This window comes from Benincasa hispida, chromosome 9 (genome assembly GCF_027475165.1).
Source record: "Benincasa hispida cultivar pf3 chromosome 9, pf3_genome.v1.1, whole genome shotgun sequence".
NCBI classification, from domain to species: Eukaryota; Viridiplantae; Streptophyta; class Magnoliopsida; order Cucurbitales; family Cucurbitaceae; genus Benincasa; species Benincasa hispida.
The window spans coordinates 77,755,532-77,763,828 of NC_143486.1; positions in this window are offsets into that span (position 1 = coordinate 77,755,532).

Consider the following 8,297-nt stretch of genomic DNA (forward strand, 5'->3'; position numbering starts at 1 on the left):
AGAGCGGACCATGAAATGACTAGTCTCATTATATAACATTGTTCATAATTGAGACTTCATTTCACCAAGATGACCATAGGTGACATGACCAAAATCCTGTTTGAATTGTGAACTCCTATCTATGAAGGTGGTCCTTTAATTTGTATGGGTGAGAGTGGCCAGATCGTCGATTTAATTAGCCTATCATTTTGGGGATTTGTTTTATTAGGGAGCTGGGAACATAGCTACACAAGGTGGAATTCACTCCTTCCCTAACGTCGGGGTAAGTAGATAAATTACTCTCTAAAGGGCTGATTCTGGGGCTTGAACAATGTGGCATCACACCCTCTCCTGGTCCAAGAGGGTTTTGGTTATAATTGGACTATGACTTATTGTTCATTAGAGAGATCAGTGGTACTTAAGGAATTAGATGTAACTATAGGGGCAAAATAGTAATTTTGGCCTAGTTGTACTTACAAGCAATTTGTGAAAGGTTATCGAACTATTAACTGATTATATCCAATGGACACAAAAATATATCTGTAGTGCGAAGAGTGCGGCTGTCAGTCTTTAATGGAGTGCCCGACAGTTAATGGATGTTGGAAGCTTCAAGCTATAGGTCCATAAGATCCCTTCTGTAGCTTAACAAGAAGTAAATGAGAATCAAATTTAGATTAATTTGAATTGTTCAAATTAATTAAGGAGGTTAATTATATATGATATAATTTATTTAATTTATTTATATATGATATAATTACTATAATGTATATGATACATTATAATATAAAGTTTATTTGCGAGGAAATAAATATTTGAATATGATTCAAATATTAATTATATGAATTTGATTCATATAATTAAATTTAATATAAATGAGATTTATATTAAATACTATTGATGAGAGAAGTAAAAGTATAGGTTATATTGTATGTGATACAATATTAAACTATATGTTATATGTTTTATGTCATGTAACCTATAGTTATATATATATATATATATATATATATATATATATATTTATGTTTTGCAAACTATAGTTATATATAAAATTTATTTTTAATTTTAATTTTAATTTTGAATTAAAGGGAGGGAAATAACTTCCCTCTCCTTAACTCTCTCAACTGATGTAGTGAGTGGGGATGTTGGTTGGAGTTTTTCGGATTCTTCATAATTTTTATAGAGAAAAAGGAGGGGTGAAGATTTTCTTAAGAAAAAAAATAAATAAAACTCCCAAGAATTCCTTCATGCTTCTTTCAATCTCTTTCCTCTCAAAAGATCATAGAAACTCCTATGATTCGTTGTAGTACGTGATCAATCCCAAAGAATAGGATTCGTGAAGAAGAAAATTGTTCTTCAAAAGTAAGGATGTCCTAAACCTAATTTTTTCCTCTTTTGTTTATTTTTATTGCATGTTGTAAAATTTTTTTTATGCATATTTTCTTCTTTGAAATTTTGTTTATGTAAAATAAAAATTTGGGTTTGATCTCCACGTTTCAGTTTAGGGCCTTCATAGGTTCCTTCATAAACGACCAGCGAGAACCCTAAACGAACATCAACATGCATTCAAGGAGAAGAGTCACATATCTTTCAGAGATCGATGACGGTGGAAAATGTGTACAAATGACCGACGAGAAGGTGGCCAAATGCTCGGATGAAGATGAGAGATGACGAGAGAAAACGAGAGGAAACGAGAGCCATAAACACACAACGAGAGATGTAAGCGAAAAAGTGGGGTGAATGATCCTTCGTAAAGCGGTTTGAAGAGTTTTTTTAAATTCAGAGTAAAATTGGTATTTCACATGGACAAAAGGTTAGTCATAGATAAGTTTTTAAGGTTAGTCATAGATAAGTTTTTAGGAATAGGACATTCATAGAAAAGTTGTTGAGATTTGGGTCATTTTGTGAAATTTTTTAGTAATGTAGATACCGACAAATAAAAATGACTAAAATAATTTTTTAAATTCAAAATCCGAAGATCAAAATGGTTAATATTTCAAGGAAAATCAGTTTTTTTAATCAAAATATTTAATACCGCACAAAAATACTTAATAATTAAATTAACCATTAAATAATTTTTTCAAAATTCATAAATTTGATCAACAACTTTAGCTCTCTAATAGGATATCTTTCTCTAAAATTTTATTAATTTCATATATACCGTATGTTGATTCATTAAATAACACAAAGAAAATTGCTTTTAACTATATTTAAAGTGAGAACTTTGTAGAGGGTTTAAAATTGTAACACTTATGGTCCGTTTCGTTTATAGAAATAAGAGGTAGGAATGAGAAAATATATTTTATCATCATGTTTGTTACAAGTTTTCAATTTTGAGAATGAGAATATCTTATTTAAAAACATTTTATATTTCCACACGCATGTAGGTTTTTCATAGCCACGCAAATAGGTGAGTCTTCTCAATTTCTAATGGTTATTCTTTTTCTTACATTTTATTTGTTTTAATTTTTTTTCTTGATATTGTTAATTTATTTAATTTTTATAAATATGTTTAAATTAAATTTATAATTCACGTATATAATTAATTTTATTAATAATAATACTAATATAATAATTTATTTTGTTCTTATGAATTAATATGAAAAACCATCATCTTTAGAAAAAATGTGAATAACCATAATTATATTTCTTTTAATTAGTCTTTAAAATCTTTTTTTATCATATTTCTTTTTATTGGTAATATATATTGACATAATTAATTAATTATTAAAATTAATTTATTAAAATTATTAATTAGTCTTGAAAATATTTTTAATTAATTAACTAATAATAAAATATATTTTTTTCAATTGAATAATCTTGTCTACACTTCTAGTTTTAATCTATAATTATAGTTATTTTTTAAATTTAAAACATTGTTTGATGATTTAAAATCAATTAGTTTATACTAACTTCTTTTATATATATATATAAAAGGCTTATAATTGACATTAAACAATCAACTAGTTAACTCTTCAATTAACAAAACTACATAAAAAAAAGAAAGAAAATAGATATTTAAATTAATTATCGATAATTTTTTTTAATAAAAATTGATATAAATATGCAATATAAAAAATTTAATTGATAATAAATACATTAAACTGGAGGATGAATAGGTAAATTTATTAAAAGTTAATAGCTTAAAATTAATTTAATAACTTAAAGTAATAAAAATAAATTAACAAACAAAAATTAATTATTGAAATTATTTTTTTATTAATTTTATATTTTATAATGGCATAAAATAGTTGAACATCCTATTCTTATTCTCATACATAGCTAAATACAACAATCTTTGATTCCTAGACATTTACATCCTATTCCCAGTTTTCAGACATCTATAAAACCTTGAACCAAACGATCTATTAAAAATATTAAGACTACAATTGGAACACTTACTTAAGTTTAAGCTCCAATTTGATGAAATTAAAATGTTAGTATTAAAATTGATAGGATTAAATAACTGGATAACTTCAAAAGTCAAATTAAAAAAATAATAATAATTAATGGCTTTTTGAAGTTGGAAAAATTGGAAGGTTAGATTTGAGATGAGATAATAGAGCATAGGAAAGTGGAATAATGAAAGAATGAGGGGGATATTATGAATGGCAGAATCGCAGAGAGAATGTCTTGCAAAATATGAATCCCAATGTAAGAAGAAAAAAGAGGCAACAAAAATATTAATAGAAGAAGTAATTTAATAAAGGTAATTAGAAGTTGGGAAATGGGAAATTGGATCATGTGTCCAATCCAATCCCTTCTTCTTTACGTCCATTTTTACACACCAAATACGCATCATCTCAAGCCTTAAATCACAAGCCTTTTAATTTCCTCCAACAAACCAATCCCCTCCCATCCTCCATCCCCATGTGACACATAAATGAAACTATTTTTAAAATTCAACCCCCTTTTCGTATAGTTCAATAACTTCCAAAAGCCTTTCATTTTAAGTTCCAATATCTTTTCAACTCTAAGATCCCAAAATAACGTACCTGTACAGAGAACCAACCAAAAAAAAAAAAAAAACGAAAAATAAAGTGGTGGTTGAAGTTCTAAGCCAGATAATCATTTTCATTAGAGTTATTATTAATTTTGCGTTGGGTATTGAGAATTCCACTTGAAAAAATTAAGACCATATACATTACTTAAACAAAAACAAAAATCAAATGGAATCAAATATGTGTATGAGATTTATGAGCTATGATAATCTATTAATAATATGAGGTTCTATCTCAAAACTAATTAAAAAGGTGAGTAACTCTTCTATTTTATAAAGAGTATAAGATCTTTTAATTTTTCAATATAGAATTGCTGATTTTTGTAAAGTCCTAAAACCCAAAATTCTTCTTCAACTTTGCGTAACGTACGTACTCTTCCTCATACCAAACAAAACTCTCCCTCCAGGCGCCGGGCCCCACTCCTCCACCTTTTCACTTTCTCGCTTTTTTTCCCCAACTAATTAAGAAATCTTCCATAATTAAAAGAACTGTAATTAATTGAAGGAGATTTTTTTTTTTAAAAAAAATGACAAAATAACAAAATTTAATTTTGTTTATAGGGATTGACTGAAATCTATTAATATTTATTAGCGATAAAATCTGATAGAAGTCTATCATTAATAATATATAATAGACGTAGTATTTATCAGTATTTATTTTTATTTTTTAAATAATTTGATACTTTTCTAATTAATTTTATTATTATTATTATTATTATTATAGTCACTATTAAAATTAATTTTAAATTTTCACTTCATAATTATTTTAAATTAATTAATACACAAAGAGTAAATATATTAAAAGTGGAAAATAAAGAAAATAGACATACCACAATCAAATTTACACTACCAACGAAAATGAAATTAGATATTGTTGTTAATATACACATAGATAGATAGATATAAGAACGTTTATAGTACAAAAGTATTATACTTTCTTCATATTATAGTATTATATTTATAATTTTTTAGTATTAATAAATTTTACTTTATCTTTAAAAAAAATCTATAAGATGTGACAAACAATTTTGAAAGGTATATCGATACTTTTCTAACATCTAAAAATTTTCAAGATACATAAATAGGTACACATATCCATCTGATAATTAAGGTAGATTAGATTTAGGGATCATGTAGAAGACATGAAACATCTATCATTCATTAATCTCATCAATCAAAAGTATGGCTTTCAATTCTATCTCCATAACAACTTTTGAGCCTTTACATTATATATATATAAAAGGTTCGGAATAAAAATTTGGGGTCTTGAAGAAAAGGAAACTGTTAGGAAATATCAAATATGGGCCGATTTTGTGCCGTACTTCTAAATACAAAATAATAATGGACCCCAATATATATAAATATTTCCCCCCCTAAATTTTATCCTTTTTATTATTCTAAAAGAAAAAGGCAAAAAACTAGCTTTAGATGGGAGACTGTTTTTATTTAAGTTGAAAACTTTGACTGCATTTTCCATCTTTTTGCAATATCTTAAAAAAGCCATTTATTTATATTTATATTTTAACAAATAAACCATTAAATATTTTGCTTTTCTCTGTCGGCAAATCAATCCCCCTCTTACTGCATTCCCATTATTTATTCCATACTCTCTTAATATTCGAATATCGTATCCTTCTTTAAAAATCATAATTAAAAAATATATTTTTGAGAAACAAGAATTTATAGCATAAATCAGCTGAAAGTGATGTATATATGTAGAAGGAATTTTGAGATATGAAGAGGGGTTGAAATTTGGATATTAAATAGGGAAAAGGGAAGAGAAGTCAATTTAGGAGCTTGGTGAGCTCGTGTGCCAAAAGATGATTTTTCTTTTCTTTTTTTTTTTTTTTAAATTATTTAATTAATATATATATATAGTAATATATATATTATTATATATATATATATATATATATTTGTAATGAATTTGTTCATGTCATAAATGAATGTAATAGTGTTTATTGTAAGATGGATGTCCGGTGGTTGGCCATGCGCTCTTTACTTTATAAGATTTTCGGGAATATATCTTTGCCTCACCTTACACTAACTATAGGATAATTTTTAATATCACACAATTCCAAACTTTAACACTATTTTATAAAAATCTTATTTTGTTATATTTCAATTCAACTTTTTCTTATCCCTAGCATATACTAATTAAATTAGCGAAAATGCTTTCATTTTTTGGAACTATTTCATAGTATTTCCTCACAAAACTAGAATTTAAGGTTTGTGGGTCCCACGCCAAAACAAGGAATGAGAATTGAGAGGTTCCTCATTTAGAGAAATGAGAAATTCCCCCTAAAAAAAATGGCATAACTAATCTCGTTTTCATTTCCTATATTCGTCACCCGACAATTTTTATGTTATTTATAGGGTAAACACATTTTTCTCCCTTCAAATTTTAGATTAGATTTTTATTCCAATCTATTTGTTCCCAAATCTTAATACCTTTTTGCCGTTGGGTTTTAACAATGCACTTAATTGGTATTGAAAATTTGAGATAAAGATTTGAAATTCCAACTTTAAATTTTAAAAAAAATAAATGTCCATTTTGTTATAAAAATATTAAATTACACTAAAAAGAAGATGGCCTTACAACCGGAAGTCAATACATAAATAAAACATAACCACAAAAACAATAAAAAAATAATAATAATAACAAAGAAAACAATCAAACTCGTTCTAAAATCATCGATACAACACAAGTCAAGGAATTAGGTCGTTTTACATATAAATTTCCTCAATAGAAGTTTCAAGTCATTTAGAACAACATAAAAAAACATTACTTGAGGTGGGTGTAAAGTAGTATCATGAACGAAAAGAAATAATACCATATATATATATACTTGTTTTGGCCTAAGATATCTCATTTTTATCTGTTTATATTAATTATAGTTATCTAGTGACACGAGATTTAATTTGAATTTTTGTTATTAGGAGAGAAATTTAGCATAATAATGGAGAAATGGGTTTTACATTAAAAAAAAGAGTGGATTATTATTATTGTTGTGATATTGAACTAAGAAGAGTTAAAAGGAATTGCCGACCCACACGACACCGACAGCTTTTTAGTGAGACAGAAAGTCCACATTTTTGTTACAATGTTTATGTATGTACCACTCCCCTATATCTCTTCCCCTGATTCCCTAAACATATCCAAAAACCCTAAATTAAAATTCCCTCTATGCTTCAATTATATTTAGGCCATATCCTAATTCCAAATATTAGACTTCCCTATAATTATAATAACACCACCAAAAAAAAAAAAAAACAACCTCAAAAAGAAAATTAATGGATCCTTTAAATCTTATTGGGGGGTCCCCTTTTGATCCTAATGATCAAAACTTTATAATATGATTGAAAATGTTTTGAAATGGCAACAAACCCTACAAGCTTAAATTCTATAAACCCTTTGGTTTTTCATTTTTTTTTCCTCCTCTTTTTTGGCTGTTTCTTGGAATTGGGATCTTCGGAAATTAAGCTGTAATCCAGTTTAACAAACCGGATTTTTTTTTTGGCTATTATTTTCCCCTAATTATGAAAAGTGGAAGTTATCATTACGACAAATGCACAAATTCATTAATTTATTCCAACCAAAAGTCAAGTTCACTTCTCCTAATTGCTAACTTTTACCTATATATAATTTCGTTTACATCATTTTTTTTAAGGGTAAATGGTAAATTTAATTTCCATTAGAGGGATAAAATTATCGTAAATAATTCCTATCCTATAAATACTATTTGTGAGATTTTATCAAATTATATAGACTATCTATGATATTATATCAATTTATAAAATCTAAATTTTAATTTTTAAAATAATAAAAACTAAATTCGAACTAAATTTATAGTTTAATTTTTTCTTAAAAAAAAACTTAGTTTAGCTATTTTTCTTATCCAAAAATTTTCACAAAGAAAGGACAAACTCCCTTGTCATCATCAATGTTCTTCTAAATAACATATTAGAAGAATAGAGTAATGTTGATTATAAATGTGAAGACGACGTTATAATTATCACTTCAAAATTATTATATAGAAACTTGATCATATATATATATATTAAAAAAAACATCTCTTCAATCAAATTAACACATTTTTTTTTTAAAGAATATAGAAGTTGGTCTTATGAAAATACTGTGATATCACTACAAGTGATGGAAGAACAAGATGATAGTGATATCACTTTTAAAGAGTTTAGTGATAAGAGTGAAAATGACTTTAAATATTAGATTTGTAATTAAATAAACCACAAAATTTTAAACAATAAATAATTTTTTTTAAAAAAAAATTAAGTACATCAATGGTCCCTCTCTCCA